We start from the raw sequence: 24,459 nt of genomic DNA on the forward strand, positions 1-24,459 counted from the left end.
TTGGTCCCCCACTATGGCAACAAGCAATAGTTTCATATCCCCCAAAGCCATGGTAAGTCCTGCTGTCTGTTTTTCTAAAGCATATATCCACTTCTCAGCCCCTGAAGTGAGGGGCGGGAGCTGCTTGATCAAATTGTTCTCATCCATCTGTGTCCATGGGGCATAATGTGTCCTGCCTATCCCTGTGTGCAGCAACGGCATCTGGGTGCCTGGGTTCCTTTTGTCCTTCCTTCCGTCCAACACTTCCCTTTTACCTTGCGACCGCAAATCAACCAAACCTGTTTCTTAACCGCAGTCCCCACAAACTTTCTACCCACGGTGTAATATCCAGCATTTGCTCATTCCTTTCCTCGTCCTCAAACTCATCTGTTGTGTTCCATTCCTCTTCCCTTAGCTCTCTATCTTTACCTCTGTCCGACCTTACAGTCCCATACCCTGTGCTTCCTGCTGGCCCGCCGCCTACCCCTCCCTTTTCAATATGCACATAATTGATCGCCGAACTGTCCAATCTGTACAATATGTTTTCCGCTCGCCATTTGTCTAGCCCAGTCCCCTTTTTCCCCCTCCATCCTGCGCTGTCCTCAATCATGCCCCTTCCACCCTTGTAGCTTGCAATGATTCTTCTAGCTCTTTCTGAATTTAGCTGTGCTGGGGCGGGATAGTACTAGGTGGTGGAATGTAGGGAGGTGGGGCTGTCGCTGAGGTGGGCATGTATGTTGGGTGGGTATACCCTGTGGCTGGGCAGGTAGTGAGTGGGTAAAGTCCTCCTGTGTGCGGGGACCCAGTCGCATTCCCCTGTGTTGTCACAGATGTTGTATCTGGAGCAACCCCTTTGGTGCTCTGAGTCTCACTCCATCCGTATCCTCCCCATCCTCAACCAGCTTCCACAGTTTCAACATTTATTTTCTCTTTTGGAGTTGTTTACTTTTATAATTAGCAGCTAAAAATGTGCTAATGTAGTCCAGTATCCCTTTATTATGGGTGCCTTGCTCTGGCCAGGAGCGAGGCACCCCCCTTGTGTCTCCACCACCCATTCTTTGTGATATTTCTCGACCTTGTCCTTATACAATGGGAAAATACTACACATGTACTCTAATGGCATTCCCCCTCCCATTTTCGCAAGCTGCGTGCCCCCAAAAGCCCACCCTTTACAAATATGCGCTGCTCTTCTCTTTAATGATACTACGTCTCTATCAGTCCACTATCCCCACCTCCATGTCACCCCTTGTGAACACCCTCTTTTATCCCCCCTTTTCACATGCACACACACACACACACAATTACACCTCATACTCTTAAACCAACTTATCAATGCTGGCCCGCCTCTGGCCTCCTCCTTGTACACAAAAATCGTAATACACTAAAACAACAAGCTAAAGTTACAAACTAAAACAACAACCACTACTTCCACCGAGCCCACTAACTATACAGAGCTCCTAATTGTGTCCTTTTATCTCCTTGTTACACATTAAATTACATCATCATCTTCGCTCACTCAGAAAGGTTCCCTACGCTCCTGGTTTTCCTCTGTGAAATCCTCCTTAATATCCAAAAAATAATAATAATAAAAAGAACCTAACTCTCACCATGTGGCCTCACCACACGCTACCCTCCCTCATGCATATATCAGTCCCCCACACACACTGTACCCTTGTTGTTATCCCTCACAAGGGGTGTACTCACGTCTGTGTGTTCACCCCGAGCTCCTCTATCGCGGGGTCTCAATAAAGGCCTGCACTCTCCTAGGAGCTGATCCCGCTCCAAAGAGCAGAAAGGAATTCTGTGAAAATGGCTCATGCATAGCTCTGCAGGTTGCATGCTTTGGACTGGCCGCTGCAGGTGGCGAGGCCCCTTCAGAGAAGTTACCTGAAAGCCTCTGATGTCGCGGGGGTCACTGGTATCTCATCGGGGTCACCAAATGTAGGAAAGCCCCTCACATGCTCACACCAGGAAAAAATACAACCCACTAGGGAAAAAGGCCCTGCACACCTCTTGCAAGGATAACAAGTTGTATTCCCATAGAAAAGGAAAAAGCGCCAACTAAGAACTTGCCTGCCGCGGAACGTTCTGGCAACATCGGCATGTGCAGTACATTATAACAGTAAGCTTTGTCACTGGTGACCTCATTACATACAGTAGCAACCTGCGCCACTGATTGGAGAAACACTACACATCAGTCACCTGCTCCATAGGGGATGACAGGCCATTGGTCTCAGCCTCGTCTGTCCATCTTCGTCCACACGGGTGATGTTGTAGTCGTCACTGGTCCTCCGATGTTCATGTAACAATTATAATGCTAAGAAAACCACATCTAACTCTGTGTACCAGGGCACCTCTCAAAGGATCCACCCTGTCTCCACTACCAGGCCAACCAGATCACCGTACACCAACATGCTCTCTGTGCCACTAGTAAAAAGAGTAAAAGCGGGTGGATCCAGCTTCCACTACCTCGCGCCCACTCACTGGAATGCCCTACCTCCCACTATCCGTGGTGAGGACTCCCTCACCACCTTCCGCAAAACACTGAAAACTACCCTCTTCACATAAGGACCGACACATCAGCACGAATACTTATCATATATGTTGTAATATATGACCAAATGCAATATTTGTAACAACAGTATGATTTCTTGTACTATTCATAATGTATCAACAATCGCTATCATGTGTACCATGTAACTAAGTTATTGCAAGTAACAGCGCCTCAATGCCCCTAGGCTGCTTGCGTGCTATATAAATATAAATAAATAAATAAATAAATGAAGCGGACAGGGGAACTGGGGGGAAAACGGGTGAGGTCACACTAACTCACACACACTTCACTTGCTCCCCGAGGGGCCGGCATTCCTCCAAAGTCTCCCACCCTCATTCTGGTTTATAATTTCATCCCACCCTGCACCTCGCAGCACAAATCACGTGACCTAAGAGGGAAGGCAAAAGGGTCCTGCTTTCTGATCTTTTGATCGATCGGGTGTCCAGCAGATTTTATGGTCAAGTGTCTGGGGTTATCTGGTACACTGGAATTCAGGGGTCCGGAAACCAAAGCAGTTAGGGCTATAATTTAGGATTAGGGCTAGTGGGAGTTGAAGGCCCATGCCCACCTTCTCATGGGATCACACTGTTCAAAGGCCCCCAGACCGCCTCCCATGGCTTTGCAGGGCACATTCTTCCCAGGGCGCGAAGGTTGTCAATATTTTAGGACAATGAAGGGTTTTACGAATCTGTGTAGCTCTTGGATTTCTCATCAGTGTTTGGGATACAACCTATTCCTGCACTCATGTTCGTGGCCTAGGACTGAGGTGTTGACTGCCACACCATGTTTAGGCTGTGTGCCACAACATGGCTGCTAATATCTAAGATGGCTACAATTCCCACATGCATACTACACCTACAAGAGATACAATATTATAATCATGTAGAAGCTGATAAGGGCACCCCCCACATCCCTATTCTCTTAAATTACTGATAGTGGTATTTGCCTTATTGTGAGGCGTTTGGGGGGGTGGGAAGAATATGTCCCCTTCCCAACATTACTTAAACTGATTATGACGAGCAGGGGTTCCATGTGAATATGTTGCCTGAAAAATGTCATCAAAGAGGTGAATTTCTTTTCCTGGCCCCTAAAAAACGTTCCCCAAATATTCTAGGAGGGGTGTAATTTAAAATAATAAACCCCAATCCTAGAATATTTACAGAAAAGTGTTTGATTTTACTGAGGGTGCATATGTGAGGAAATGTCACCCCCTGGTAGTATTTTACTTGACAGGATGATCACTGGATACCTGAGCAGGACGAAAGCGCTTTGAAGAAATTATAAAAACCGACCTGCAAGCAACAGAGTCTGGCAGTCATGGCTGCTATGACCCGCTCGTTTTACACTCTGCATCTAGATCACCGAAATGACAGCGGTGAATCTGAGTAGGTATGCTTCAATCCATTGTTTGTACTGTTCTAGGCAGTGTATATATGCCGCACCTCTGGTACATGTGCATAATATTCATCGCTGTGACGTGCGGTTTGGGCCGCGATTTGTCAGAGCACCATTGTTTCGATGTATTGGTGCATATAGGCCTGACAAAATGTCCCCTCTAAACATAATGGAATATTCTCTGCAGGGCCAGTTTAAGATGTGTGGGTGCCCATTTCAACATGATGGTTGGGTGCTCCCCTTGCTTAGAATGTAAAGCAGTCTGAGGCAGCTGTGGGGAGCGGGGCATACATTATAATGGAGATAAAGATATGGTCAATAGCTGCCAATTATCTCAAGCCTACACAGAGCTGAAACACTGAATGCCTGCTGAATAGCTGTGAATGATCCTTCTTTATAAGAAAGTGGCTGACGTGGAGGAATATTTGTTGAAAGTCAGTGAAAATACTTCTGTTTTCCTCAATGGAAGTGACGGCAGGACGGGCTCCAGCGGCAGCTTGTAAGGCGAGCACTGCAAAGTGCACAGCATAAGCCCCAGAAAGTAAGCAATATATAAAGGAATATAATGCTGTGTTATTACACTGCTGAGTGGCAATATGGGGGCTGGTGCTGGAGGGCCCACTGAGGATCGAGGCCCCTTTTATTTGAAAAAGTTGAAAGGCCCTGACGCTGTCCCTGATTCTCTGCCAATGTGCTGTCCTTTTTGCTTACTAGCAAAGTATACAGCAAACATGGCTGGGAAGACGTGTAGCAACTAAGCATCTGGGCTATACAGCCATGGAGTCCTGTTAAAATAATGAACAAAAGAAGTGTTCCTATTGGTAATAGGAACTCCCGTCCCCTGCACACCATAAAAATGGAAAAAATTCCAATCAAAATTCAATTGATGTTTTCATTGGTTTGATGATTTCAGTATTCAAGTTTTGAAAACATATGAAGGTATGTATGTAAACCAGTACATTTGTCAGTACACCAAAACTTAATGTATTGTAATTAATCTATTCTTTTTTGCAAACTCTTTTTTTGTAAACAAATTTACCACACAATTTTTGTGTATCAATGAATTCAATTTACTCAAAGTTAATATAATTGAAAAATAGGGATTTTCTATATACAAAGCATGTTGAAACAAACCACATAATTAAATGAAGACCTCTACGCGTTTCGAGAGTTAATTACTCTCTTCTTCAGGAGCAATATTCTTTCCAAATAGTCAAAAAAATAATTTCGTCTAATAACTTGATGCAAATACATTTCTGAAAGTCACTCTCGGTGAGACATGTGATATCATTGTGAGTTCATGGGAACGTCATCTGTTGATGTCAGAGTTCATTCGGGATTAATCTGTGAATTATATTATGTATATGTTAGTGTTTAGAGTAAAGGTAAAAGTACTGCATACTATAGTAAATGAATCATTGTAAAGTCCTAAAACCATACCGTCTGTACCTGAATGTTGAAAAGTCTTCTCACAGATGTGAGAGAGGATCTTCTTGCTTTCACGTTATAAGAGAGGTGAAAAATGTCACCTTCGAGTCCTGCATCCGTGTGACCTAAAATTACAAGGGTAGCTATGCTCAGTGTGCGTGGTTTACAATTTCCTTTCTGTAATATGTTAACCAAAGAGGCGAGTGTACTCACCATTCAGGTATCTTTCCTGATTCCCAACGATAATTTAGTTCGGGAATCTGATACGTGCACCAATCCATCTGTAAAGATCGGAATGGTATTAGTGTGGTAAGGTATGTTTCTATCAGAAAGAAATTTCAAAAGGCTTACCTTAATAAGTCACAGTGTTCTTAGAAGTCTAGCGGCATTTCCTTGTGTCGATACCAACAGAACCTGTTGCTAAGTGACTGTTTCCTTACATAATCACATGACTCAGAAACCACTGTCATGTGATCTATGGTGCTCTTGGGAATCGTAGTTCCCGTTCATGGGAATGTCTTATATTAAGTGCACAATCTATACGAATCAATAGCTCTAGTTTTGCCGAGCTTCTGAAATAGAAGGATCAGGCTCCTGGAGCCAAATTGTTCACTAAAGTGACTAAATAAGGCTAGTTGTAAAGTCGCCGTTCCCTTAGACCATAGCGTGATTACCACAGGCTGCTGGGAATCGTAGTTAATAGTCAAAAAATGCTTCATGTTCAGTATTAATTGCACATTGATCGATAATACTGGTATTACCGAGCTTCTGTTGTCAATGAATCGAGCTCCTAAGGCCCAAATAGTAGCTTAAGCGTGAATAGTAGCTTAAGCGCTGAATGCAATTAATACCTGCCGTGTTCTTGGTTTGATATTCGCTAGGAATTCTGGGGGTTGTAGTTCACGTGTGGACCTAGAGGTGCAGACATTTTGGATCACGTGTTGGAGTCATGATATACCAAGAAATGAATCTCTCAATATAAATGAAATTATGTGACTCATTCTGAATTACTTAATGGGAGCAAGGGGACTAGTTAGGTTCCGAAAGGGTGATGTGTAAATTAAGGTTGGATGCACAACTTGTGATGTTTAGTTGGATTCAGATGGTTATTCCATTAATTCACATCGTTATTTTTAGATCACAACAGTGTAGTATTATATCTACGATCTTGTACATCAAGTGAACAATGCATTTGCTTCAATGATTTCTAAGGTCGATTAAGCAGTTACCATGTCATAGTAGTACAACATGTGTAATCATCTATACAATAGTCGTTTGTGAGAACATGATCCTAGTTCTTCAAACTTATTCTTCCCAATTCGACAGTCTTTAGGATCAATGTTTACCAGGTTACATTTTCAACCTCAAAGGTTTGCTATTGACTCACGCATTTGGGTCCTTTGGTTATTCCATTAAATCACACGATTATTTTCAGATCACAGCAATGTAGTATTATATCTACGACCTTGTGCATCCAGTTAACAATGCATTTGCATCAATCATTTCTAAGGTGGATCAAGTAGTTACCTTGTCATAGTGGTATAATATACATAATAATCTATGCAATAGTTGTTTGCGAAAACATGATCATACTTCTTCATACATGTTCTACAAGATTCAACAGTCTTTAGAGACAATATTTGCTAGATTACAGTTTCAACCTCAAAGGTTTGCTATTGACTCACGCATTTACAGAAAAACATTCCATTAGAACTCTTCATTCATTCCTTTGGGTTCTAAAGTTTCTAGTTTGTGTATCCAAACCATCTCCCTTCTTGACAATATTTGCTGTAAGTTACCTCCCCTTGGTGGTCTTGTCACTGTTTCAAGGACTACAAATCTTAATTGTGAGATAGTGTGACGTTCTTTGAAATGTCTGGTAACTGGTGATTTGATATTTGAAGTTCTTATGTTTGATTTGTGTTCTGTAACCCGATCTTTCACTCGTCTAATCGCCTGGCCAATGTAATATTTTCCGCATCGGCAAATTAGGCCATATATTACACATTTGCTTTCGCATGTAGCGTAGTCTCGTAAGTTTATCTTTTGTCCTGGGTATGGATGTCTAATCAAAGAGCCTTTCTGTAGATTATTGCAATGGCAGCAATTCAGGCAGGGGAAGGTCCCCTTCTTTGGCTTTGAGAGGAATTTTTGTTTGACTGTATTCGTTCTTTCCGCTTTCACTAAAGCATCCCGTAGATGTCTCCCTCTGTTGTAGGCCATCGGTGGTGGTTTCGGAAAAAGTGTGCATAACTGTGGGTCTAATAGTGTAATTTTCCAATTCATGTGCAATATTCTTTTTATTTTAGCACTCTTTGTAGGGTATTGAGATAAGTATATTAGTGGGGGATTGTCTTTGTCCCCTCTTTTTTGTTGACATAGAAGTTGGGTCCTTTTTTTGTTTGGCATTTTTCTATTGCTTCTCTTAGGATAGGTCCTGGAAAACCTGTCTCTTGGAATCGTGGGATTTGTTCTTTTTCAGCTTCTTTGTATGTTTCCTCCTTAGATACAATCCGTTTAATTCTTTGAAGTTGACTGAGGGGAGGGTTGTTTTTCAATTGTTGTGGATGATGGCTTGTATAGAATAAACTGTTGTTTACATCTGTCGGTTTCCTGAAGATAGTTGTTTGCAATTTTCCATTCTCTGGATAGATCTTGACGTCAACGAAGTTGATTGCTGGTGTTTCAATCTCTAAGGTAAACTTACTCTTTGTGTTGCATTCAGTAAGGTATCTGAAAAATGATTCAAGTTCATGTTTGGGACCTTTCCAAATTGCAAAAATATCATCAATATATCGTCTCCACATGGCCAGTTTGTCTGACCATGTGGGATTTTCCAGTATGAATGTTGACTGAAAGTGAAACATAAATGTTTTAGCATAGGCAGGTCACACGGCTGCAGGACTCGAAGGTGACATTTTTCACCTCTCTTATAACGTGAAAGCAAGAAGATCCTCTCTCACATCTGTGAGAAGACTTTTCAACATTCAGGTACAGACGGTATGGTCTTAGGACTTTACAATGATTCATGTACTATAGTATGCAGTACTTTTACCTTTACTCTAAACATTAACATATACATAATATAAGTAACAGATTAATCCCGAATGAACTCTGAAATTAACAGATGACGTTCCCATGAACTCACAACGATATCACATGTCTCACCGAGAGTGACATTCAGAAATGTATTTGTATCAAGTTATTAGATGAAATTATTTTTGTTGACTATTTGGAAAGAATTTTGCTCCTGAAGAAGAGAGTAATTAACTCTTGAAATACGTAGAGCTCTTCATTTAATTATGTGGTTTGTTTCAACATGCTTTGTATATAGAAAATCACTATTTTTCAATTATAATAACTGAGTAAATTGAACTCATTCATACACAAAAATTGTGTGGTAAATTTGTTTACAAAAAAAGAGTGTACAAAAAAGAATAGATTAATTACAATACATTGAGTTTTGATGTACTGACAAATGTACTGGCTGTACCTACCTTCATATGTTTTCAAAACTTGAATACTGAAATCATCAAACCAAGGAAAACATCAATAGAATTTTTATTGGAATCTTTTCCATTTTTATGGTGTGCAGGGGACGGGAGTTCCTATTACCAATAGGAACTCTTCTTTTGTTCATTAATATGTTGACTTAGGATACCAGAGTCATTTGTTTTCTCCCCCGCACCCTTTAAAATCATAATAAGTCTATGAGTCTTAGGAGCTCTACATTTACAAAGAATATACCTTGTGTTTCTTTACATATACAGAACTAATAGGGTGTGCTTTTCTCGTGTATGTGTTGGTGCAGTCCTGTTAAAATGAAACAATAAGTTCATAACTGGTTTCTAAATTCACACATACAAACTGAGCTAAATACAATTCTTCCATTGACCCGGATGTGGACGTTTGGCAGTAGATTGTGCTGTGGCAGAGGCACCTCCATTTTCCCTCCAAGACTGAGTTTAAATAAAAGGTATGGCGTGCAGACACAAAGTTCCAGTGGGTGAACACTGGTTTTGGAAGGGCTATTCCTGACACCTTTGCTCCCCATCTCTGAACCAACTCCTAAAGACAATTCTTGATTTAAACAGTTGCATAGTGCAGTTCAAGGTTCACAGAGGCTCCGTTTGCAGAGCAACTGGCATGCAGTTCAGAACATGTTTGTGCCAGAAGGTCAAACGTAATGCAGCCGTCTCCATGTAGACCCTCCTCCAAAGGTTCTGGGACAAGAACCGCACACACGCCCACATTGGATTTGTGACAGTGCAACATACAACGGCCGATGCATAGAAAACGCACTGAAAGAAGGAAACGCCGCCAGTTTGAACAGTTCCACGCTCTAACATAGGAATCCGTATCTCACGCAGTATAGTATGATATTCGGCTTCCCATGGCAGAGAATGCCCTGAAGCCACGCCCACCTGATAGCGCCGAGGTGGGGCTGCCCGGTGGGCGTGGCCCCGGAGATTGCCGAAGGCCTCGCCATTATTCTGCCATGGGGAGGCAGAATATCATACAACACCGGCAGGAGCCAGCAGCAAGGAGCGCGGTTCCCTGTCCCCGTCGCTTCCCCGCTAGGAGCTGAGAGCAGGACTCGCTGCCTCTGGGACCGTGCCTGCTGGCGGGCTACTGCCAGGTAAGTCGCTCCTCCGCTCCTCACTCACCTACTTACTCACATGTCAAGTTTGGCAAGTTTCCTGGGCTCCCGCTCGCCGGCGGAATCCTGGCAATGATGAAGACTCCGCCCGCAATTCTATATTAATGGACTCGGAGAACCCGAGTTCATTAATATAGAAATGAGGAGGAGTCTTTGTAATTGCCAGTATTTTCGCTTTAAGTTTCCTGGCGGAGCCCAGGGAATTTAAAAGGAAATTCACAGCTATTATGAACACTCCGCCGCAATTCTATATTAATGAGCTCGGGTTCTCGGAGCTCATTAATATGGCATGGCGGCGGAGTACATATATGATGCGGGTCTCTGCCACAGCGGACAGCGTGGGCAGCAACTGGCAGGAGCAACTGGCGCAGCTCTGCACGGGGGCTGTGGGGGACTACCCTCCTAAACACAACAGCAGAAACTTTAACATGTCTGCGGGAGCTTCCGTGTACTGCTCGTGTGCATTCTTTCTGCCGACGGTTATGTGTACGATCAGCAGGGCTGGGTCTGTAATGCAGTGATTTTAAGTACATTACGGGACCCAGATCCACGCTCTAAAGTAGAATGTTACCAGGGTAGCTCAGCAGGTTGAGAGACGGTTGCTGAGATTTTATATATTAAAACCTGGTTAATAATCAAATGACTTTTAGCCAGGGGAGTTGCTAGGTCTGGAAAAGACCCGTGGCTAAGCTGATGTCATAACTGTTGGGACTGGGGGCTACCTAGCCTTTTGGCTGTAGCTCCTGAGATTCTATCCGGGACTACAACCAAAAGATCAGGGGCTATAGCCCCCTTAGCCCCCCCCCTAGCAACGCCCCTGCTTTTAGCAATTCCTTATAAAAAAAAAACAAGTGCTATAAATGTGCTTGGCCAGGGCATAGGTTGGGCTGGTCACTTGCTTATATTCAGGGCAAAGGCAGGAGTATTTCTGCCCCTGTAGTGAAAATAAAAAGTTGGTACCCATCAACCCATAGTTCAATCTCTTAATAACATTACGGGACCCAGATCCACGCTCTAAAGTAGAAAGTTACCAGGGTAGCTCAGCAGTTTGAGAGACGATTGCTGAGATTTTATGTATTAAAACCTGGTTAATAATCAAATGACTTTTTGCAATTCCTTATGAATGTGCTTGGCCAGGGCATAGGGTGGGCTGATCGCCGGTTTATATTCAGGGCAAAGGCTGGCGTATTCTGCCCCTGTAGTGAAAATCAAAAGTTGGCACCCATCAACCCATAGTTCAATCTCTTAATAACTGCTGTCAGCACAACAGAATCATGTATTTGTAATTAAGCAGTTTGACAAGCATATAACATCTCTCTCTATATATAACATGTGATAACACACAGAAGAAGGGGCACACACATTACAGGGTATGTGTGTGGTAGTCCGACAAAAAAAAAGAAAACTAGTGAATGCAAGTTTAAGCAGCACTTTTGAGCTTGGAAATTACTTTTTCTTTTTTTCTATGAAAGTGTAAGATGCACATTTGGAAAGCAATAGTGTGACCAGCATGTAGAAGGCCTGCTTTTAAAAGTGATGACCCCGGTGCTCTTCCCCTATAGGAGGTATCGGGCGGGGGGGGGGGGGGCACGTTGTCTGCGAGGGGTGCCTGTGGACTGTCTGGGGAGACAGGCCTGTGGAATCAGTGCGCTGACCACGGGGGCCAGCATGAGCTCTATGGCGCGTCTGTGTCGCCCTATGAGTGGGGGAGGCTGCTGCCCTGCCTCGGGGGTAGGAGCATGTTCTGTGTGTGGGAGGGCAGCACTAGTCCTGCAGGGGTGGTCTCCTCTCTATGGGCACTGTGCACCCGGCGGCGTGGGTCTGGATGCTGTCCGAGCACCGGCGCAATGTGGGCGGCGCAGTGTGTGCAGTGTGTGCCGTGCCTGCGAGGCATCTGTGCAATATTTGGCGAGGCCTCGTTTGGAGCCATCACAATCTCTACCAGAAGCGCACACTGTCTTTTTGGGGGAGCGGACCCGGGCAAGCTTTGCAGTGTTGTGGGGTCTGTCGGCACTCCATCTCTGGGAGAAGTTTACGTGGTGTCTGGGTAGGTCTGTTGCTTTACACGTTCTTGAATGTTTGAACGTCATCTCTTTAATTTGAAAGGAAACTCCTAATTTTGCTTTTTTTTCAACTGCCCCCTCCTCAAATAGTAATCAAATCAATGTGCAATACCATTTTCACTGCTCCTATATCTGTTACTATCCTTACACACTTTAGAAACTTGGGACTGCATAGGATTATGACCAGGGGTGAACTGGGAACCAAAAGAGGCCCTGGAAATAATGTTCAAAGTGGCCCCATAGTACACATTTTCAGCAAGCCCAACCTTTTTCCTATGAGACAATTTAGATATAAAATAGGTTGCCACACAGAAGAGGCCCAGGGTGCAGAGGCCTACTGGGAAATCTCCAGAGTTCCCTATCGGCCAGTCCTGCCCTGAGGATAACTCATACCGCTTTGACAGACCCCGCGACACTTGCCTGTCCTTTCCCAGCTATCCCGGGGAATTGTGACAGCCAGGCACTGTTCACTCTCCGAGGTCTGCAGGAGGCCTGTCAGTTCGTGTGGAAGTTGAATAGCTAATTCTTTGAGACCAGGGAGCTCTACATCCGTGCCGTCAACCTCACCGCCTTACTAATATTAGGGGTCAAATGAAAAGAAGGTTTATGGGGATGTCACTTCATGACGTTTATCGGAATCTTTGAGTAAAGTCCCAGCACACAGGGTTTGTTTTACCTCTTTGTTTAACTTTGAGAAAGACAACTGAAATCCGGGCGCTGCCGCAGCTGGCTCCCTTGGGTTCTTTCTCCTGAAACAGATACCTACCTCAGCAAACTGTCTGAAGCTCACGGGGCACGTGTTTGATATGTTCTTTTCAGTGTCTGATAAGGCGCGCGGCCAGCGTTAGGACAGCTTGACAGAGAATATGTGTTGCACGCAGACAGGAGCAGCTCAGCTAAGCGGGATGTGTTTGTCATGGACCGTGGAGTGTGGCGTGTGCTTAAGAGTGCATTACAGAAAGCAGGAAGTGATGGGAAATGGTGTAATTGGGACAGTACTCGAGGCCACAGTTTGTCTTTCATATGTTCATTTCATTTCACAGATTCAAACTCAGAGGCACAACTAGCTAAAGTGATTTGATTTTCCGTTAATCACACAGTTTAAAACAAGTGACGTCCTGAAGCCAGGCTTCGTCGGATGCCTCCCTGTTGTTCCTTTCCTCCTGGCTTCAGCCAGTGCCTCAACTCACTTTCCTGTGAGGTAGCATCGCTTGTTCCTTGTCCACGCTGCCTCAGCACGTCACCAACACGCCATGCCATTCCTCCAGTGCCTTCACGCCACCCCAAATGCGGCTAGCATTTTTGTCTGTACTAGGTATTTTCCTGCCTATGGCATATTTCATCCAATGAAATCCCTCCCCACGCCACCGATAGAGCAATCTTCATTACACTTACACAACAGTTTTGTTTGGTTGTGAAAATTGTGTGAATTGCAACAGAACCTGGAGTATTCTTCTTAAGAACTGCCTGTAGAACCAATACATTTCTCGTCTTTTTGTTTGAAAACGATATTGTAAAATGCATACTTTTAACCCTTTCTTTCAAAATGTTCTTGGGGGGAGACCCAAACCCAGTGATGGAAATGGAAAAAATGTGGTGAGGGAACCCACAACACAAGGGTCGGGGTGGGGGAGGAGATTAGTGGGGGCGGTGTCCGAGGGGGCGTGGTCTAGATGGGCGGGGCTCGTAGTGGACATCCAGCAATGCTGGAATACGTTAAGAAAAACGCCAGCAACGGCAGCATTGCCTTTTACCACGGCTTTGGCACTGGTGTGTAATGCACAATGCTCGCTTTTGGCACTGGTGGGTGTGTAATGCACAATGCTCAGTACATGTACAATCAGTTGTACATGTATAGCGAGCATTGTGGATTACTCACCAGTGCCAAAGCTACGCTTTTTAAAATGTTTTATTTATTTATTTAGTTTAATATTCCAGCGCGTTTCCTGGTCTTGGGCAGCTGACTCTGGCCGGATCCCGAGATCCGGCTCCATATCTGGTGCCGGATCTCGGATCCGCCGAGAGCCGCCCCAATGACCAGCACTGCCCAAACCTTGCTAGTGTGGTTTCAGCTCGCTCGCTGGGCTCGCTGGAATGCGCCCACTCGCGGCATGCTCACCGCCCCACCACTTGACACTTCCATGAGCAGCCACTGGCTTATGTCCGTGTGGACGAGCCCCGTCTGTAAGGCACTCCCTCCTGTGCACATTAGGGCGATGCGCGCATCGTGATTCTCTTGGATGGTAGAGAGCCGAGAGCCCGTTTGGATGGGTTGCCTGCCGTGTCATGGCGTTCCCGCTACATGGATACACATACTGTCACTCGGCATCCTATTCCTCATGGGTTAGTGCCCATACAGACCACTGATGCAAGCCTTTAAACTCCCCCTTCGAAAGTAACATAGTACGGATCCCCTGAGAACATTTACATTGCTGTGCCAATAAACACCGCAATGGGAGGGTGGCATTACGGTAATACCTGCCAGTCCGAGCCAGGTAGACCCGAGTGGCCAGGGATGTTACTGGGCCGGTCAGCCCCCCACTGCAGGATCTATCGCAATTACCACCCCATTGGCTCCTCCTGGGGTGCCCATCGTGTTATTTATTTTGAGCGACTGATTGGCGCAGCTTGTGCCTGAGCAATGTGCCAGAGATGACACCGCTCCATCATCTCCCATGTCAGACATGGGGGGGCTGTAGAGTGGTGGTAAATTTGTTACCGACATTTGAATGGCATTTTTTCCCTCACCACTGAACACGGGATCAGGCACATTATGGTTAAATGTTAACACTGAAAATGCACTGAAGTGGACTTATTCCTGTTTAGCTGTAATGCTTAAACTGTAGTTGAATTAGAATAACAAATATCTAGTTCTAAACACACTTTAAAGTGTCCAGCTCAGGACAAACATCTACAGCTGAGTTTGCCTAAAACAGTGTGTGTTGGTTTCTGGGAAGAAAATATCCAAAATGCATCAATACATTTGGAAATAATGGTGCATTTTACGATCCCTCATTTAAACTGTTGACATGAACTGATCTATGTTGTTTATGAATGGTGATCTTACTATCAGATAACTGGGCCCTACAGCAGTTAACACAAGAGTGTACCTTAACCTTGGCCATGGAAACCAATAGCTAAAAACCACTTAGGCCTGATAGTGGATACATTAAACCATCAATTGCCAAGTTAAGTGGAGTATTTTTAATATTCTACACTCTGGGGAGAGGCACTGGCCAATCGGGAGGCCTGGAACATGGCCAGAATCTGCCAGTGACTGCCTCCATTCTCCCCTGGCAGCTGGCACCTTACCCCCATGTCTGCTATTTTTTAGCCATTGCACCAAATCCTGCTGTCCCCACTCTCACACCAACACCCACCACGGGAGTCCCTCTGCCCCCCATGGAGTTCCACACACTCCAACCCACTTACATGCTCGAGTTGCAGGCAGCATTTGGTCCCGCGTCATCCCAGCCGCCTGTCTCCCAGCCCTGAAAATAGTAAAGGGGTAACATCTCTTTACTATTTTCCAGTGAGCCATCTTGTTTTGTAGGTTTGGTTTATAGAAATTGGGCACATAGAGTATGCACAGAGCCCATACTCTGGGGGTGTGAATAGAGATCACCTACCATGTTCGAGGGTGGAAAGGGCTAGGAACTGGTCTGACCGCATCCTGAGGCCCTTGCTCCACTTTGCCCTAATTAGGCTCGGGCTTGTGGGCTGTTGTCCCTGTCCACCCACACACATTGGGTGACTTTATCTTAAGAACTTGGTTCAAAAGTGTGATACTAATACATATAGGAAGAAATTGCTAGATGGAATTACCTATATATTCACAAATATCTTCATAACTTTGGAATCATTTGTTATAAAATCATTAAATATACGATCTAAATGGGCACGATGAGCTTGAGCAGATGGCTATGAAAAATGTACATGGATATATATATATATATATATATATATATATATATATATATATATATATATATATATGGTTTCATGATTGAAACATATTAATGAAACCACTTTGCTTGAAGCCATAATAATGAAAGATGCAGCACAAGATCTGGAATGTTACCACAAACAAGAATGTCATTTTGTCCATTCTCACATGTTTAACAAAAGGCTTATGTCCAAAATGATTATTCTAACCCAGCTAGACCGTTTACTCCAAAAAGGTGGTGGCCAGTTTGAGGCTGGGAAGCTCACTCTTTTGACACTCCAAGTGAATGGACCAATATAAGTTAGGACAGCTTTCTTGGGTGTGCATTAGAAAAATAAACTAATCGCAGGACCATTCCAATCAGCATTGTAGTGTCGAATGATGCTACGGGGAGTGGACTTTGGCCGACTACTTAACCTCATAACCTTTATGGCAAAGGAGATAAATGGCCCTGCATCATTTTCTTGCTACCTGCAACCACAGACAATTTGGCCACAGAATGTATACTAAATTGCTGAGAAAAGGCTAAGTCATAGGACAAACCATTTAAGCCATAAAGAGTCCAGGTGACTGGGATTGCAAAGCCTTACAATCCAGAGTATACCTGCCAGACAGAGGGTTCCTAATCATCCTAGAGGCGTATTCCTGTCCAGAAGATATATTCAACAGCGTACAATGTAAGTGAACCCAGCCCCCAGTGTGTATTTTAATGTGAAACCCCTTAGCAATACAATCCTGGAGAGGCAGGCCATTTCTCTCCCCATACAAAATAAAATATGAATTTCCTGGGTTAGTTTCAGAAAGTAACAGGTCTCCTAAAATGGGTGGCCTGTGGTACATACAGAGTCACAGATTTGGCAAAGGGATTACAATACTCACTGTTCTGTGGAAGCCCAACTCACATTTCCAAAAGCAGAATATTTTGCAAAGTGTGTAAGACATTGCGGACAGGTGGGTATGGGGGCACTCTGGGAAGTCTGCTATTTAAAGTGATCATTTTTCTACTAGCCCCAGCTCCAAAGTAAAATCGAAGCTATTTAGAATTTACCTTTAATTTATTACCAACTTGAAAGCCAAAATCATGTTTGAAAGCTGTGCATATGCTCTAAACAGAATCCCTTCCTATTTCAATGCTAATATAATTTGATGTCCTTTTTCATTTGTGCAGTTTAGTAGAATATTTAATTCACTTTTCTGAATTGTTTGTGCTGAGTTAGATATAATTTTAAATGGAAAATCAAAATGTGTGTGTCTGAATGTACACATTACAATAAAGTTGCCATTGATCCATTGATTAGGGCCCCCTTTAAATCAGAATTATACAGCAATATACAGTCCATACTTTGAATATCATATATTTTGCTGATACTCTTCTCAATTTGATTACATTTTGCATCAACTAAGTTTTGAATTGGATTTCATTTGATGTTGACAAATGTTAGTGTTTATTTGTGAACGGTTAAATAAATACATTAGCATATTGTATAAAAAGCCATTCACGTTTGCTTTTTCTACTTATGGAGGACTGTGCAAACATGCAGAGTTAAACTTGACAATGTATGGTTTGATATAACTGATTAGTGAGACAAGAGTAGGCAGGCTGCACAGTTGAGACAAACGGTTCATTGTTGTACGAATTGTAGTGCTGTGTGTGACTTTCCCAGCATTGTACGCTATGGGCCCCCTGCATTTTGACAAATTCATATTTTGAAATAAAAACAAAAGGATTTGGATTACAATAGCCTCTTTCATGTCCCAGATTGTAGACTGCGATATTTATTGCAGGAACATTACATTGAGGTTATTCTCATCCATAAAATGACTGAAATTCATGTTATCGATCGAGGTTTCAACAGCACAATGGTCACTGTTTTGGAATGCTTGCTGGACATGAACTGGTCCATGCCGTGGTTGGTATGCAATTCTTGGATAATGGGACGAGGATTGCACAGTTCGTGGCTGATTCTGCTGATTCCTGCACAAGTGATTAATTCACAATTAAGTGTATATTGCATATCTGGGTGATACATGTGCAGCACTACCTGATGTGCAGGCAGTGCTCGACAGTGCACCGTGGTGCTCCTTACTGCATAGTGCCTGTATCCTGGAGCTAATTACAGAGCAGTATTCACTGCTTATTGTGATAACTCCATAATAGAGGCTGATCAGTGTTATCGCCTATTCAAATGAGGTTGTATGTTTGTATGACTGATTGGCCCAGTTCCTGGCTAGTGTGGTGATTGCCTGTAGATGCTCATTAATACCATGTGCTAGCAGTAACAGGATTTGTACTTTGCAGAAGTGATGGCATTCTATATTCGCCCCACTCCAATGTTTGGATCACTGAGTGCACGGTGCCGGAAGCACTGTTTTTCCACCTCCCCTTCACCGGGGGGATGGGGATGGGGGGGACAGTATCTTATTTTATTTTAATTTATTACATTTGTTATATGCCCAGACCCGGAGGTATCATGGTGTAGTTACAGACAAGGGGTAAGTACAATTGTTATCTTATAGCAGAAAAACATAATAAAACAATGATCGTTTTACTTACCGTTTATATACAGTGAGGGTGAAGGGCTGGTCAGGATAGGTAGGTCATCTTAGCTAAGTTCTTAAGCTTTGGTAAAGTGAATGGGAAGCTCGATACACTCGTTTGCTCTTTTTCAAATGCTAACAAAGGCAAGCATGCCTTAACACTTAAGTTTCTAATGTCTGGACTGTGCCACTGTTGGGTATACCACTGTGCTGGCTGATGGAGGGGTGGGAGCATGTTTACTCGCCTGATTTGTCGATGAATGCACAGGGATGACTGCTTTGTCAATACTTTGCTGAGGTAATGAGTACAGTGTAAACCCCGACTGGTGGCACTGATTAATGGGCAATGAAGGTTGATGTGGGCAACTACAGTACAGCATTGGCTGGCATTGTAAGAATGAGACAAATGCAAAACTAACACAAGGTGCTCATCACAAGACAGTAGTGCCTGATATGGGTGAGCACAGGTCACTACTAACTAATGGACTCACTTCTACTGTGCAACACCTGGCTAACCAGGCGGAAAGCTGCCCCTTATTACACAGTTCTTTCTTTACTGCACGCTATCTGTTATTTAGAGTGATTAGTGCACAGCCAAGGAGCTATCATTTCACAACCCTGACTGGTGGGGTGCTGGTGGCAGACACTGAACTATGGGAGAATAAATGCTCAAACGTTGATTATAAAAACATATTACTTGGCAATGTTGATGAATGGTCTGTGGGTGTGATGATTACTGAAAAGAAAACGGCTGTCTGGAGAGATCCCGACAGGACTCTGGTTCATGCTGTGCTCACTAATAGGGCTAGTTAGTACACCAGGTATGTGGATTGTTTTAAAAAAAAAAACTAGTTGTGCAAGGATAACTCTTTCCAGAAATCTACTTTTCTTGAATACAGGTCTACTTGTCAAACGTTGCTGGGTAAGATTTTGTAACACTAAAACAGAGAAACACGATGTGGGTGCCTGACGCTGAACCTTTCCAGGGGCACGTGGTGCTTTTTCAGTGAAAAATTAACACATGTACACAGTAGAATTATGCTTGAATTACTAGTGGGAATTGGTGAGCGCTCCTCATTTAAACAAGAGTTAATTAACATGTTGAACGTGAATTGGTCTTGAATTATCACTAACTGCGAATCCAGGGCATGCCATTGTCACTTCAGGTCATGCATGGTATGTAGCCGCCTGCGCTCTTAAATCAATCAATCACAAATGTCAGCATCCAGGAATCAAAACGTTTCCCCATTAAAAAACAACACGCTGAGTATAGCAGCTCAGGCGGGGTTGCAGTGTGCTTGCTGGTAGCACAGGCCCGAGGGGCACACCCAATCATGTTTAACAATCAAGTGGGTGTGTTTAGCAAAGCATATCTCTGAGCCTCAAAGAAAGGGTGCCATTTAAGAGCAGGTGGGTTCCTCCAAATGCCAAATGGCCCCTTTACTGAATAAAGTCCAGTTAAGGTGTATTATTTGGTCAAGTAGGTGTAACACCCAAAAGCTCTTTTACTCTGTAATTATGATAACTCATCAAAAATGGGGGTAATGGGCGAACACCCACAACTTTCAACTGACTCATTTGGAGAGTCTGGCTAGCATTTATTCACAGTCAAGAAACAACCATTGTTTTGCTGCCATTTCCAAATACTCCTCCACACCAACGGAAAGTTCACGTTGGACTACTGGCTTCTTATCAGAGGACCTTAAAAAAAACGGAAGGTTCAACGTTTAGAAAACACCCCTCCCTGACACCTTTTCAGTGTCCAACCTCTGCCTTCCTGTTTATTTCCCAAATCGCTGTCCAGGTCAGGGCTCCTCTAGTCCTCGCCAGCATCTACCGCAGAACAGGGGCGCGGCCGGAGAATACGGCGTAGCAAAGTATAGCTTCCATTTGCACCCACCTTCTTTTCGAGGTCCATGGCCGCCTATGTGAACTCGAGGCAACACCAGACAACTCCAGTGACGCCTTGCTTAGCCAGTCACAGGGTTACAGACAGACCCAGTGTTATTCAGTCCATTACTGGCCGCCATCTTGAAATACGTGATGAGGAAAACATTCCCTTCTTCCTAGCCACAGTGTTTTCTTCTGACTGCATTGGCTTGGTCTTCAAGTTCACACACTATTCCTCTGCCCTGCATGGGAATGCATTGCGAACAGGTGAAATGTGTTTAATCATCAACAGAAGCGAAAAGGTCGTTGTTTATGGAAATCAAGCAAAATAACAAATGGATCAGTGTTAATAAAATATATGCAGATATATTGAACTCAGCAGAAACATTTTAGTTGTAGCGACTAATATAGTCAAACATGTATGTTTTTTTAACATTGCCATTTTGCCGGTGTCAGACTTATTCCCGTGCCAATAATGACACCGTAGGGGCAGCACACAGACAGGTCTCAGAACACGAGAGATATTAGACTGCAACCGCAGGTTGTGAACTGGGAACAGGACCACGGACCAGCAGAGACTTCTTTATGGGAGGGCAAAAGGGGCACTTCCCCAGGGCCCCCACCTTGGAGGGGGGCCCAGCAAGGCTGCCTAATCTAAAGAAGTCAGTGACCATTGTTTACAAAACCTGAATAGCACACATCAGTATACGTTATGTACAGTATTCTCACCTTTCTATGGGAATTATACTGATTATGTGCAATAGCCAAAGTCGAAATGCATACTGATAAATGTGAGTGCCGCGCTGGTTCAGGAGATAGCTCAGTGTTATTGTAATACTAAATTCCAGCAAGGCCAACGCAGCCTTTCCTATGTTTGAAGTTGATAAATATGCATGTATGTTTACCTTGTTTTGTAGCGCAACAGGTGCTATTATCAGCAGTGTACCAGTACGAGATAGTGTTTGCTATAAAAAACAAACATAGCCTCAGTGTGGTGAAAGGTCTTGAAATTGGTTTCTTCAGATGGAAACCACAAATGAAAACTATAAAGTGTTAGTCTGAGAGATGATTAGGTATGCAAATTCAAGACTGCAACCAAAGCGTTTAGGCTTCTATCCTTTCTTTGCCAGCAGACGATACAGTGATCCTGGACAAATCATCTTATTTCACTGACATTACTGTACTCTCTTCCTTGAAAAGGTCTGCTTCTCACATGCTGGGGGTATTGTCTAGCCCATTAATTACCTGATCTGACCTTTTATGTAGGCCATTTCAGGGAAGGGGTCCTAGACAGAAGAGAGCGGATCAGGTATTGCAGGCCTCTGGATAGCATATTTTAAGGTCTGCTTTTTTGGCACAAAAAATGGTTTGCTCCGTTCGTCTGGCACCAACTTCCTGCGTGTTAAGTGCTTTGCTAAACAGAGTGCTGCTATGCAATCACTTTCCTCGGCTGGCTCCCTCCCGTGGAACAGCCTCCCTCTCCCTCTGTGTCTTGAGCATGACCTTAAGTTCTGAAAAATCCTCAAGACCTTTCACTTTAACTCTTTTTTCTCCTCCTGCCTTCCCTGCTAATCTTACAGCAGCGTGACTGATGTGCAGTGCCCATATGTGTCCTCTGGGCCTTGACCTCCCACATCTCTCATCCCAGCTGCTGTCTTTCTGCTGCACTTACTTGGGCTCACCCTACCTATGGGTGGTTGCACTTACATTCTTCTCCTCTTAGCACTTACCCTGAGCACTTCTCCATGAGCATCAAAGCACCTTTCCCTCACCCCTACCCCCTCTGCACTTGCAAGTTCTGAACACTCACATGGCGTAGTAGGTTCGTCTCCACTTCCCTTTATTCTCATTATTGTTTGTACTATTAACTTAATCATTTATCCTTGCTGTAATTCATTATCATCCTTCCCCTTTGGCCACCCTGTTTGCCCTGTGGACACTTCAAAACAGTTTTGCTAATTGTATAAGCGCTAAACAAGTGACCAATAAATAAATAAATAATCGGAAAGGTTTTTGTGCATGTTTTTAAAGAACAGTTTCAAAGACCTCTGTTTTGGGCCGATTTAAAGCTTTAAAATACAAAGCAGAAACCCAGATGTAATTGCTTAGGTTCACATCCATTAGTATGTTGGTACATATATACTTTCCTTGATGATGTAGATAATTAAGCTAGAATCTTTCCCATTTTGCATAATAAACTTCTATGACATTTTGTTTTAAAATGGTCATGTTAGGTTATGTGATTTGTCCACTTTCCAAGTGAGATCCATAAAATGGGATTATTTTACTTCATGGTACATACTAGTAAAGCAAGTGGTAAAGTGCAGAAATTGCAGAGTGGGCGCAAATCCCAGCGTCTCCTTTTAACTAATGTGTAATCCTGACCATTTAATTCAATCTTGCATTGCCTAATCTGTCAACATTGCCAGTCCCTAAATCATTCACAATTGTCACCCTTCGGAGTGATTTTGTTCTCAGTGTATGATCTTCAAAACAGCTTCACTCATGGTTTCACTGAATATAGTGTTGCTTCCTCTATAATAATAGGCAGCATTGACATAATGCACACCACAGCCACTTGCACCTTCCTGGTAGCTTCTAACATTCTTCCGCTATCTATGCTATGGTAGGTGCACCTTTCTCTTTGCTTCCCACTGGTCTCCTGTATCCACACTAGAGCACTTTTGCATTCTCTGAGGGAGCTAATCTGAGTCGTCTGTCTATTCTGGATTATGTGCACCTTTTAAATACGACCTGTGTCCTGAATTTATACTATGACTGGTGTACCTTCCTCGTGGCTGCTAATGGTGAAGAGTGTCCTGTACCTTCCTCATGGCTGCTAATGATGAAGAGTGTCCTGTACCTTCCTCATGGCTGCTAATGATGAAGAGTGTCCTGTACCTTCCTGGTGGCTGCCAATGATTAAGAGTGTCCTGTACCTTCCTCATGGCTGCTAATGATTAAGAGTGTCCTGTACCTTGCACGTGGCTGCTAAAGATGAAGAGTGCCCTGTCCTTGCATGTGGCTGCTAATGATGAAGAGTGCCCTGTACCTTCCTGGTGGCTGCTAATGATAAAGAGTGCCCTGTCCTTGCACGTGGCTGCTAATGATGAAGAGTGCCATGTACCTTTCTGGTGACTGCTAAAGATGAAGAGTGCCCTGTACCTTCCTGGTGGCTGCTAATGATGAAGAGTGCCCTGTACCTTCCTGGTGGCTGCTAATGATGAAGAATGTCTTGTACCTTCCTGGTGGCTGCTAATGATGAAGAGTGTCCTGTGCCTTCCTGGTGGCTGCTAATGATGAAGAATGTCTTGTACCTTCCTGGTGGCTGCTAATGATGAAGAGTGTCCTGTGCCTTCCTGGTGGCTGCTAAAGATGAAGAGTGCCCTGTACCTTCCTGGTGGCTGCTAATGATGAAGAGTGTCTTGTACCTTCCTGGTGGCTGCTAATGATGAAGAGTGCCCTGTACCTTCCTGGTGGCTGCTAATGATGAAGAGTGTCTTGTACCTTCCTGGTGGCTGCCAATGATGAAGCGTGTCCTGTACCTATGCTAGAATGCAAGTTGCGTTGTCGTGGACTGCTGATGTTGGCCTTGAAATGCTACTTATATATCATTTTTATTACAGCAAGAATAAAGAGGGTAAGGAGACTGAAAGGGAGTACCATTGGCTATTTTAATCGATGCGAGTTAACATGCCAATCTCAATCTCTCTCTTTCTCTCTCTCTCTCACTTTTATCATATCTTTTTAGTTCTTTCACTGCAACAGGTTTTCAGAGATGTCTTTTAAGGGTCACCAGAGGTCGCAACTCTGACCTCTGAGGTCTCCCTTGCGACCTCTGTGTTCTTTTTTTTGTAATGCAAGCTTCCTGGGCTGTGGCCAGCACCATGTGGCTCTTTACTTCTGGAGTGGCTGGCTTTCTTGATCAGGCCCCTTTAAAAAAGAAAAATAAGAACAGGAGTGCCACAAGTCTAACACTTTCAGCACTGATCCTAAATAAGAAAGA

At 43.8% G+C, this 24,459-nt stretch overlaps 1 protein-coding gene across 4 annotated transcripts in view; it reads left to right on the plus strand.

Annotated features, from left to right (window-relative positions):
• LOC138453590 (blood vessel epicardial substance-like) overlaps nucleotides 1-24,459 on the plus strand; it is a 904,667-nt gene that overhangs the window by 476,576 nt on the left and 403,632 nt on the right. The window contains exon 1 of one of the 4 annotated variants that reach the window (XM_069606589.1): nucleotides 9,825-9,995. The exons of 1 other annotated variant lie outside the window; for it this stretch is intronic. The gene's annotated coding sequence lies outside the window, so the exon portion shown is untranslated. Of the gene's footprint in view, nucleotides 1-9,824; nucleotides 9,996-11,912; nucleotides 12,064-24,459 lie in introns of those variants that run through there. 2 more of the 4 variants (XM_069606587.1, XM_069606588.1) reach the window with 2 other exon arrangements.

Source organism: Ambystoma mexicanum, chromosome 4p (assembly GCF_040938575.1).
Source record: "Ambystoma mexicanum isolate Mex_15411 chromosome 4p, UKY_AmexF1_1, whole genome shotgun sequence".
Lineage (NCBI taxonomy): Eukaryota > Metazoa > Chordata > Amphibia > Caudata > Ambystomatidae > Ambystoma > Ambystoma mexicanum.